Raw genomic sequence first — 9,368 nt, 5'->3', positions numbered from 1 at the left:
AATCATTTTTTAAATTAGTAGCGGTAAAAAAAAAAATCTGAATAAAGGCGTGTGGCCTAGTCATCAGGGAAGTTCAATTCACGTTCGTAAGATAGAGGTTTCGAATGGACGGTATGTTGTGTTCTTAGGTAAAACATTTCATTTCATGTTGTTCCAAACCGCTCAATTGAAAACGAGCACAAGCATCCGGGGGATAATTTTGAAACAGACTGGCATCCGTTCGGAGGTGGGGTGAGGCTGATAGTGGTATCATTTATACACCATGGAAGTTGGGATAAGCTCCGGCTTATTGAAACTGTAGGCACGTGACAAACTTTAGACTAAGATTTCATGAAAACAATTGAAAACATTTGTCACATGATACTGTGTAACACGATTTTTGTCCTTGAGTGGCAACAGTTATTTCCTATATTTGCTTACCCCTAAAAAGTATGAAAGATGGCTAATATTTCCTTCATTGCATTTATTTACATTTATTTCAAATCCCAAAGAATCCTTCTCAACACATGGCTATGATGCTCCCCGACTACTCTTGCTCATGATCAGAGATGCTCATATCGTCGGCTTCGAAGGCACATGTTCAAGTGGTTAAGGTCAAGCAATTGATAAGCAAATCTGTGGTATTGAGCAGAATATTTGTTATAACGATATTTCTGGTTCAGCAACTCAGTGCTGAATGTGTCTAAAATGTAGGGGGAAATAGATCAGTTTCAAAACATTGATGTCCAGGATGCAAAAGCAAAGTTTGGAGGGAATAGTAGCCATTTCCTTTGATTTCTAGATAAAAGCAAATAGGAAATAACACTTCCTGATCAAAGACTAAAAAATTAAAAAATAACAATTTTGTTACACAGTGTAATGCGTAAAGTTCCTGCGAGGAAAGAAAAAGGAGTCAAAACGTTGATGCCTTGTGTACGGCTTCTAAAAAGATATGTAGTGAAACTACCTATCGTCACTAGATACAAAACTACTATCGCCATTACATACAATCTTCTCATTTAAATATAAATAAATGCGAGCGTAGTAGAGAACCCATTCCTTGTCCATCACGTGACTGATCATTATTCGAATCGGCAACTTCTTCGAACCGTTCCCGCCAGAACGCAAACTGACCAATCACGGCCCCTAATAAGGTCACGTGATAGAGTAAAATTCTGAAGCCATCGGGAGCCTATAGTTTGTTATAAATAGCTTTAACTCGGCAACCAAATTCGTCTCGGTCCAGTTTCTCTTTGAGAACTGTTCCGGGATCTTTTTTAAAACGGGGGCCACATTTTTCATTAACGAAACACTTTGAAACTTGGAACACTGGTAGAATGTGTCATATAAAACATCTTTTTCTCTTAGTCTTCTTTAAAAAAAAAGAAATCCATAAATTATTCCATGTTAAAGTTGTCGTATTTCTGTAATTTCAACCAATCACTGACGTCCATTCAGCCGATATACATTATGTGCCGACTACATAAACAAACGATTCTGAAACAATTAATCCTAACCCTAACCCTAACCCTAACTCTAACCCTAACCCTAACCCTAGGGTTAGGGTTAAAGCAAATTTAAAATGAAAAAAGCAAATAAAACGAAGAATCGTTTGTTTATGTAGTCGGCACTTAATGTATATCGACTGAATGGACGTCAGTGATTGGTTGAAATTATCGAAATAAGACAATTTTTTACATGAAATAAATTCGAATACAAAAATATTTTTCTGTTCTATAACACAAAATAGATAAGTATACGAAGTTTGAAAGTCTTTCGGTACCAAAAACACTACGTAAAACATTAATGAAAAATGTGGCCCCCGTTTTAAAAAAGATCCCTGTTCCGTGTACCACACGACAGTAGCAGCAGTTCCAGCGACCACTTCAGCAGCTTCGTCCAGGCACGATGACCTCCGCCGTCGCCACATCAACAACAAGAGTCTACTACTACTATCCAGCATCATCGCCATGACCAACACGAATCTACGATTACTACTAACCAGCAACAATCTCTACCAGCGTCAACACGATTTACTATGTACACCAAACCAAACCTCCGCGGCACATCTCTCTCTTCGATTCTGTTAGGTGACTCAGCTTCACCACGGTAAATAAACAGACAAGAGTTCTTAAACAGACAAGAAATTCTCAGCCAGCGACGAACATCTGTATAACAAGAATCACGGCCCGGCATCGATGCCACGACATCACAACTAGTGATCAGCACTGCCACACTCAGCCTCTCCTCACTTTCACATACAGAACTTTTCCTATAGTGTACTAACGAACTGGTATAATTGTTCACGTGTTATTGACTCTCTTTCTATCTGCTGTAATAATACACATACACACATGTATCACCCACATACACACTTTTCTTTGCATGACGGCCTGTCTTTGATTATGTTATTATATGTCGCATTCACACTCTCACACAGACATACATCTTTAACGCTACAATAAATATCTCTGTTATTCATCTAATACGGTCGTGGTCTTTCATTACTGGTCATCTATGTTATCGTCGCATAACATATCATGTATATCATCATTTGATATATATTTGTATGTTCGACCGTGTGACACGTTTAAATAAAAGGAGTCCTCTGTTTTTTCCATTCGTCACCATTGCTCCTTTTATGAGTTCGCACGGTCGTCCCTTACAGATACAACAAGCAAATGCGCAGTAACTTAGAAAGTTTTGAATTAGTTGGCGTTGTTATAAAAAGACATTGAGATAAATGAACTAAAATAATCAACGAAAATAACGATCTTAGTACTTGATTGATACTTTATATGGCAAATTTGGCAATGTTTCGTTTTAGAGCCGGAACAAATGTCACAAGGCAATTTTTCCGGTTCTCTAATGACTTTGCTTGCTCGCGGCCTCTAGAGTCCTAAATAATCCAGTTTGTAAAATAAAATAACTTTATGCATTGCCATCTGAAGACAGATGCTATGGATACTGCATCATAGGGTCCAGTCTTCTATCACTTTTCCCCAGTTTCTTTTTCCGCTAAGAACTTTTGCGCCTTCTTTAGTTACCTGGCATTTTCCATATGCATTACAGTCTGTACCAGAACATTCTTTTCTCTCTCTAACAATGTGTGTGTGTGTGTGCGTGCGCGCGCAAACACGTTTGCTTCTGGTAAGCTTAATGGCTTATAGATAGTAGATACGGGCTGTTCTCCTCAAGAATTTTCGGGGAAAATAACTTGCATCTATGATGGGAAAATAACGTTCAAATGGAAGTCTTACTTAAATATGTTTTTGGCAATTTTCTTTTCTCTGATGTGCACCTATCACATCTTTTGTCATTTAATTGCCAAATGCAGTCGGCTAATTTTATTGTGTTCCTTTTTATTTTATACGTATAAAAAATATTTAGTCTTAAATTTCCTTTCCATATGCCTATATAACGTTTACGTGCCACTTCTAGATTAGATGTTTTGGAGATGAATTTCGCTTCTGCGTCACAAGATTTGTCTTGTGTTTATGTAAATGTATTCCTTCCCTCCAGTGTTGCACCTTTTAGCAATTTCCTCTTTGCATCGACTGAATAGAATCGGCTATCTCAAATCACGAGACAAGTTTAACTGAACGAGAAATTGTTACCCAATGTTTTTTTTTATTCCTTTACTATCTAAAAACAGTTTTCCTCCTTAATGTCGGCTATTATCTGTTTGTATCTTCTTCTTCTAGTCAGGTGTCGCACTATGCGATACTGTGGTCATCACGATGTCTTGCCATCTTCTCCTGTCCTCTACCCCATAGACAGCTGAGAATAAAGACAATCATGTGGCTGTGATGTCTTTCAGCCAAGAAGTGGGTGGTTTGCCTCTTTTACGTCTGCCGTTCACCTTGCCAGTTATGATCATTCGCTCAAGTCCATCCCGGCGCATGACGTGGCCAAAGAACCGTAGTTTCTGCTTCATGATGTTTCGCCGAAGCGTCATCTCGCAACAGAGCTTTTCTAGTACCCAGTTGTTCGTCATTCTCTCTATCCACGACACTCTAAGGATTCTGCGGTAACACCACATTTCAAAAGCGCTCACTCTTTTCTCGTCTGCCTTCAACATTGTCCACGACTAGTAGCCGTACGTCGCAATAGAGAAAGCGGCAGCCCGAAGTAGCCCTCAGCAGCATTGACACGCCACGACTCTTCCAGATGTTCTCCATATATTGTACCGCTTGCCTCGCTATCGCGAGCCTTCTCCGTATCTCTGGTGTACTTGATCCACTGGTGCTGATTGTGGATCCCAAGTACACAAAATCACCCACTTCCTGAATTATCTCTCCGTCTACGGTGAAATCAGCTTGGTCTGTCCTGTACTTATCCACCGCCAAGATCTTTGTCTTCTTTACATTCAGGAATAGGTCATTTTGTGCACTCATGTCTTTCACTTTGGGTATCATCTGCAGCAATTCGTCCTTGCTGTTACTTATGAGGGTTGTGTCATCGACGTATCTCAGATTGCACAGCCTTTCTCTGCCAATCTGCACACCACCATCGCAGTTCTCCTTCACCGCTCTTATGATGTTTTCTGCATAGATGTTGTACAGATATAGAGACAGAACACATCCCTGTCGGACACCCTTCTCAATGCCGAACCACTCAGTGTCACCGACGGACGTCCTGACAGACGACTGTTGATCTTGATATAGTCGCGCCAACAGTGCGACTCAGTGTTCAGGAAATCCCATGTCCTTCATAACGTCCCACAGCTTGCTGTGTCTCGCACAGTCGAAGGCCTTAGAGTAGTCGATGAAACACACGTAAAGTGAGATGTTACATTCCTTAAACTTCTCGATCATCATCCTGATGTTGACTATTTTTTCCCTTGTTCATCTGCCCTTGACGAAGCTGGCTTGTTCCTCAGCGATGACTGCTATATTTCCGCTGCAGTCTACCTACGATGATTCGCAGCAGGATCTTGCTTGCGTTGACAATAAGACTGATGGTTCGGTGGTTAGAGCACTCGCGCGGGTTGCCTTTTTTTTTGGTATTGGTATGAAGACTGCATGACACTAGTCGATCGGCCACTCCACGTCGTTCCAGATCTTGACACACAGTCTCCACAACAGTTCTATCCCAATATCTCCCGTCGCCTTTCATACCTCGATGGGAAGTTCATCCACGCCAGGGCTCTTCCCGTTCTTGGTATGGTACAGCGCCTGCCTCACTTCTTCTTTGATTGGTTCCGGTTCTCTGTCTTCGGCTACAGCGAGTGCAGCGGGGTGATCTTCCTGCATCCTTCTGTACAAATCGGTGCTGTATTCCCTCCACCTAGCTTTGATGTCCTCTTCCTCTGTCAGGATGTTACCTTCTTTATCGTTGATGACGTCACTACGTGGAGTCCGCTTCCTCTTTCTACTCAATTCCTTCACCAAACGAAAAACAGACTTGATGTCTCCTTTCTGTGACGCATCTTCCGCCTCCAGACATATCTCTTCCTGATGGTTGCTCTTGTCCTCTAGTGCCTGTCTGTTGTACTGCTTGTCAAGTTCTCTCCATTCCTGATTTTCCACTTGCTTTTGCTTTCCTCCTTCTTCTTGCAACGTCTAGTGTGTCGTCTGATAGCCACGGCCTCTTCAGAGTCCGTCTTTTGAGAATATTCCTCTCTGGAACTTCCTTTGTGATGTTGACCATTTTCTCCCAGTGCGTCTGATCTCCACTCCCCGTTATCGTATGATTGGAGAAGCGGTAGAAATCTATTCTGCATCTCGACACTGAAAGCCTCCTGGATCTGTTTGTATATATTATCCTTATAAACATGAAAATATATACAAACACCTTCTACAGCACAAATAATTCGATTGTCTTTGTAAAGCAAAGAAAATACTTATGTACATTCTCAAAATACGTTACGCACACCTCACTGTTTGTATATGAGAACTAGAGGAAAAATAAAATTTTATTCATTTTTTTTATTACTGCATATATTCCCTTTAGTTTCCTACAACTGTTTCTGAGGTTATGTATAAATGTATAAAGTCAATTAAAATTCTGACACTTGTCAGAGATAACAAACATATTTTTATCTTTATTGGGTGATATGACATTCATAGTTTCTCAAGAGAATCAAATGTGTAAGAAAAATGGATTGAGAGGAAGACAAGAACAACCGGGAATAGAAACCACACTACAGCCTTGGTTACTCGGGAGCTTACTTCTTGCACTACTTCGCTCGCATTCAACAGTTTATTAAACTATTACCGAACACAAGCCGGAATCATTTTAGTAGTCACTCACTAACTTTCTATTTGCGGTTTTATATTCTTTGAATGTCAGGTGGTATAACCTTTTGTTCATCCCCAGCCTTCAAAAAGAATGCAGGCCATAAAGTGTGTTGGCATCACATACTATAAAGTCTGTAAAAGGTTAATAGTTGCAATAAAGACATTAGTCTCTCTCTCTATCACCTTTCAACAAATTATATATTAAGAAACAGTAGAACAATTAACAACATAATAAAAAATGTTATATATTCACATCTATGTGCATGCGTAGGTATACGTATATATGAATACATCTTCACTAGTAGTACTATTTTGTTAAGCGCATCTACTAAGTAGTATGAACTGTGTTTAAGGCAGATACGCACAGCGTGTATCACTCCGCTATAGACACTGTTTGTAAACATGTCAAATAAAGTAAGCACGTAGAAATATAACAATGCCTTCAGTGAGTTGTTTATTATCCCATAAAGAACAAAAGAATACATAACATGGTGGCAGCGATAAATACTAATCAAAAACAGTGCCTTTACAACAAAACACGAAAACAACAAACCTAAAGTTTAAGAAACTGAATTTCGCTTCGTCTTCGGACACACACACACGACGATCAAAAAAAAAATGGCGTCCCCCGTCGCCGTACAGATGAATCTACATCCAACCATGAACTGGGAAGCGGATGATATCGTGGAAGCATTCCAGAAATTCAAACAGAAAACCCAACTAGCTTTCAAAAGTTTCCTGAAAGGTGCAACTGCTGATGAAAAGGTAAGCTACATCCTTTTATGGACGGGAGAGAAGGGCCTAGACCTATTCAATAGTTGGGACATGTCAGAATCGGATTGCAATAATCCAGACATACTTTTAAAGAAATTTGAAAGGCACCTAGAGCCCAGATCAAACCATAGAATTCATAGATATGAATTCCAGGGCCTGAAACAATACCCGCAAGAAACGATTGACAACTTCCTGTCCAGACTAAAGAATGTTGCCGAGAAGTGCAAATTCAAACACAAGGACGAAAGGTTTGTTGATCAACTTATATGGGGGTGTGCTCATAAAGAAGTCCAGAAATCCCTCATCGGTAAGGACGCTCTCAAGTTGGCAGAAGCAGTAGACACTGCAAGAGTATTCGAAGCCAAACACAACAGGCAGCAGTGTAGATACTGTATCAAAACGTGGGATGAAACATACCCACAAACAGAGAACATGCCAGTACTGTGGTACAGAGCATGAGTTCAATGACAGGAGGAAATGTCCTGCATACGGTACACACTGCAAAGCATGTGGAAAACTCAACCACTGGGGGAAAATGTGCAGACTAGCAAAGTCTAAAAAATATAAGCCCCAATTTTCAAAATGGAGTGGAAAAAGAAGACAAAGAGATATACATGCCCAACATCTCAAAGAAAATACTTCAGAGGAGGAATTCTTGGCAGTCGGCATAATAAATATAAATGAAATGGGAAATAACAACCAAAAGAAAAATGAGGCATACACAACTATAGAAATTCAGAAGAAGTCAGGCAGGAAACGAACATACATTGACTTGAAGCTAAAGATTGACACTGGAGCCCAGAGTAATATCTTACCTGTCAACCTCTACAAAAAGATGTTCCCAGAACACTTGATACATGAGCATAAAGTCAAAGAAGGAATCCTCACACCAAGTGATGTAATCCTCACTGTATACGGAGGTACCAGGATTCCACAACTGGGCAAAACAACCATCATAGGGACACACAGAGGAAAAATAATTAAGTGTTCTTTTTATGTCACAAAAACAGATGGACCTGCAATTCTTGGACTTGATACCTGTCGAAAGTTGAATATTGTGTCAATCAACGGTGAAGTGAAGGCAGCTCCAAGCAGGATTGACAGAGATATGCCTATCAAGAACCGACCATCAATCACAAATAAAGAAGAACTGATAAGCATGTACCCAGAATGCTTTGACGACACTGTCGGTTGCTTTGAGAAATGTCGATACCACATAACAGTCGATCCCAATGCCAAACCAATTGTCCACCCACCTCGCCGAGTTCCACTAGAACTAAAAGAGAAGCTGAAGGCAGAGTTGGACAGAATGGAAAAAAAAGAAATAATCACCAAAGTGACACGGCCAACTGACTGGGTGAACTTTATCGTAATCAAAGAAAAACCCAATGGTGCCCTACGAATATGCCTCAACCCAAGAGATTTGAACAAAGCATTAAAACGGGAGTACTACCCAATTCCAACCCTTGAAGAAATTACACCATCATTAGCTGGATCCAAGATATTCAACAAACTGGATGCAAGTAATGGGCACTGGAATGTGAGGATAGACAAAGAATCATCGATGCTAACTACCTTCAACACACCATTTGGCAGATACTGATTCAACCGACTCCCATTTGGACTAAAGGTGAGCCAAGATGTTTTTCAGCGCCAAATAGATGAGACCTACCAAGGCTGCAAGGGAGCAATTGGGATAGCAGACGATATCCAAGTGCATGGCACGAATGAGATCACACATGACTTCAATTTACATGAAGCTATGGAGAAAACCCGACAAGCAGGTATCAAACTCAATGCAGACAAGTGTGTGATAAAAGCAAAAGAGTGTAAATTCTTTGGAATAATATACTCTGCAGAGGGAGTGAAACCAGACCCCGCTAAAGTGGAAACCATCAGAGATATCAAAGAACCCAAAGATAAGAAAGAACTCAGGAGCTTCCTGGGACTCATCAACTACATGGGAGCCTTCATACCCAAGCTGGCCGATCACACTGCAAATCTCCGAGAACTAAACAAAAATGACGTAGAGTTTGATTGGTGTGCTTCACACACAGGATTTCAACGCAATCAAAAAGCTCATCAGTAAGGAGACAACTCTGCAGTACTATGATAGACGCAAGCCAGTAATGCTCCAAGTTGATGCTTCTATGAGAGGAGTTGGCGCAGCACTAATACAAGAAGGTAAACCTATTGCATTTGCCTCAAAAACTCTCTCACCCACAGAGACAAGGTATGCGAACATTGAAAGAGAACTCCTGGCAGTAGTATATGGCTGTGAAAAATTCCATACATACCTGTATGGCAGACATTTCAATATTGAATCAGACCATCGACCGCTAGAGCAAATAGACAAAAAGAACCTCACGAAAT

At 40.5% G+C, this 9,368-nt stretch overlaps 1 protein-coding gene across 2 annotated transcripts in view; it reads right to left on the bottom strand.

Annotated features, from left to right (window-relative positions):
* Positions 1 to 9,368, bottom strand: part of LOC106877086 (uncharacterized) — a 59,815-nt gene that overhangs the window by 43,358 nt on the left and 7,089 nt on the right. The window lies entirely within an intron of this gene.

The sequence above is a fragment of the Octopus bimaculoides genome, chromosome 1 (genome assembly GCF_046866305.1).
Source record: "Octopus bimaculoides isolate indiv1 chromosome 1, ASM4686630v1, whole genome shotgun sequence".
NCBI classification, from domain to species: domain Eukaryota; kingdom Metazoa; phylum Mollusca; class Cephalopoda; order Octopoda; family Octopodidae; genus Octopus; species Octopus bimaculoides.
The sequence above is the reverse complement of the archived record's forward strand: the minus strand, read 5'-3'. Positions and strand labels throughout refer to the sequence as shown.